The sequence below is a fragment of the Balaenoptera ricei genome, chromosome 1 (assembly GCF_028023285.1).
Source record: "Balaenoptera ricei isolate mBalRic1 chromosome 1, mBalRic1.hap2, whole genome shotgun sequence".
NCBI lineage: Eukaryota > Metazoa > Chordata > Mammalia > Artiodactyla > Balaenopteridae > Balaenoptera > Balaenoptera ricei.
The window spans coordinates 50,124,422-50,126,926 of record NC_082639.1 but is presented as its reverse complement, the minus strand read 5'-3'; the positions used below and the strand labels follow the sequence as shown (position 1 = coordinate 50,126,926).

General features: G+C 32.9%; 1 pseudogene; it reads right to left on the bottom strand.

The window, feature by feature from the left end:
- Positions 1 to 279: 279 nt before the first annotated feature.
- Positions 280 to 460, bottom strand: LOC132354849 (U1 spliceosomal RNA; annotated as a pseudogene).
- Positions 461 to 2,505: the final 2,045 nt, after the last annotated feature.

Below are 2,505 nucleotides of genomic sequence, written 5' to 3'. Positions count from 1 at the left end.
TCCAACTTAACACAGCATTTACCTTGTATTAGGTATTGTAAGTAACCTAGAGGTAATTTAAAGTGTAAGGGAAAATGTGCATAGATTATATGCACGCACTCCACCATTTTATATAAGGAACTTGAGCATCTGCAAATTTTGGTGTCCGCGGGGGTCCTGGAACCAATTCCCTGTAGATACGGAGCGACAACTATATATCAATTAGATTTGTTTTACATTTGTTGTTTAGATATTTATTATATTTATTTATTTATCCATCTGCTTGATCTATCAGAGTCTAAGAGGAAAAATCACCTCTTTTTTTTTTAACATTTTTTTCCCCTACTACCACAGATTATGTGGTCAAGTTTCCCACATTTGGGGAAATCACAGAGGTCAGCACATCTGGAGTGCAATGGATAAGCCATGCCCTGAGAAAACCACCTTAGTGATCATGGTATCTCCCCTGCCAGGTAAGTATATAAATTACCTTTTAATACCATGATTTTATTGTTGTTAATGTCTTCTTGCATCTCTTATAATTTCTGTTGTATGAATATTGCTGCTGTGTAATTTGGTTCACTGATTTTCAAAATTCTTATATCCTCATTGTGAATTGCACCCTTTACCATTATACAATATCTTCCTTCTTTGGCTTAGTATTTTTTTAAACCTGAATTCAGTGTTTTCTCATATGAATGGGCAACCTCAGCTTTCTTTCAATCTGCATTTGCCTGTTACACATTGCCACCTTTTTAACCTTTCTGGGTTAATTTGAATTTTGCTTTGTGATTCAGTCTGATAGTGTTTTCGTGAGTTAATACCCATTTATACTTATTGATATAAGAGGTATGTTTGGCTCTTATTTCTGTCATCTAATTGTATGCTATACTCTCAACTTTACATACATTTTACTTTTAAAGTAAGTAATGGGTTTTTTGTACCAACTTTATTGAAGTATAATTTTCATATGATAAAGTGAATATCTTCAAAATGTACACTTTGATAACTTTTGACATATATATGGGTATATATGTATATGTATATATGTATACAACCATGACCACAATCTAGATAGTGTACATGTTCATCATGCCCCAAATTTTTCTCAAGCTTTTTGCAATCTCTCCCTCCCATCCTAGTCTGCTTCCCACTCACACCCCCAGCAAACACAGATCTGCTTTCTACCACTATGGATTTGTTTGTATTGTTTTAGATTTTTCTATCAATGGAATCATACAATATATATTCTTTTTTTGTCTGCCTTGTATTCACACAGCATAATTTTAAGATTCATCCTTCTTGCTGGATACTTAATTCCTTTTTATTGCTGAGTAGTATTGTATTGTATAAATATACCACAGTTTGTTGACCCATTCTCCTGTTGATGAACATTTGTGTTGTTCCCAGTTTTTAGCTATTACATATAAACCCGTGATAAACATTCATATACATACTCATATTAATATTGTTTTTAAAATTCTATGTCTAAATTAAAAGTTATTCTCTTAGATAATACCTAGAAGTGGAATGACAGGATAGGTGCATGTTTAACATCATAAGAAACTTCCAAACTATTTTTCAAAGTAGTTGTACCATTTTATAGTCCTACTATCAGTGCATGAGCGTTCTGGTTGTTCCACACCCTAGCCTACACTAGAAATGGTCAGTCTTTCTAACTGTACGTATTCTAATACACATGTAGTGGTATTTAATTATGGTCTGAATTTGCACTTCCCTAATGATGTTGAGCTTTTTTTGTATGCTTATTTGTCATCCATATTTCCTTTGGTGAAATGTCTGTTTAAGTCTTTTGGGTTGTTTTCTCATTACTGAGTTTTGAGAGTTATTTATATACAGTTAACCTTTGATCAACATCAGTTTGAACTGTGTGGGTCCACTTATATGTGGATTTTTTTTTCAATAAACATGTACTAAATGATCTGTGGTTGGTTGAATCCATGAATGTGGAACTGGATATGGAGGGCCGCTGAAAGTTATACATGGATTTTCAACCGTGTGGAGGCTTGAAAATCCACACGGTTGTTCAAGGGTCAACTATAGTCTGTGTACAGCACTTTACAGATATAAGCTTTACACACATTATCTCCCAGTTGATGGCTTGTCTTTTCATTCTCTTAATAGTATCTTTCAAGAAAAATTAAGTTCTTAATTTTTGATGAAGTCCAATTTATCAATTTGTTCTTTTATGGATCATGGTTTTGATGGTGTATCTAAGAAAACTTTCTGACTCAAGGTTAAAAATTTTCTTCTATGCTTTTTTTAAAGAAGTTTTATAGTTTGGGGTTTCACATTTATGTCTATGATCCATTCTGAGTTAACGTTTGTGCATGATGCAAGGTTTAAATCAAAGTTCAATATTTTTGCAATTGGATATAGATTATCCAGTTGTCCTAGTACCATTTGTTGAAAAGACTATCCTTTCCCACTAAATTGCCTTTACACCTTTGTCAAAAATCAATTGTTCATATATGTATGGCTCTACTTATTGATTCTCTATTCTGT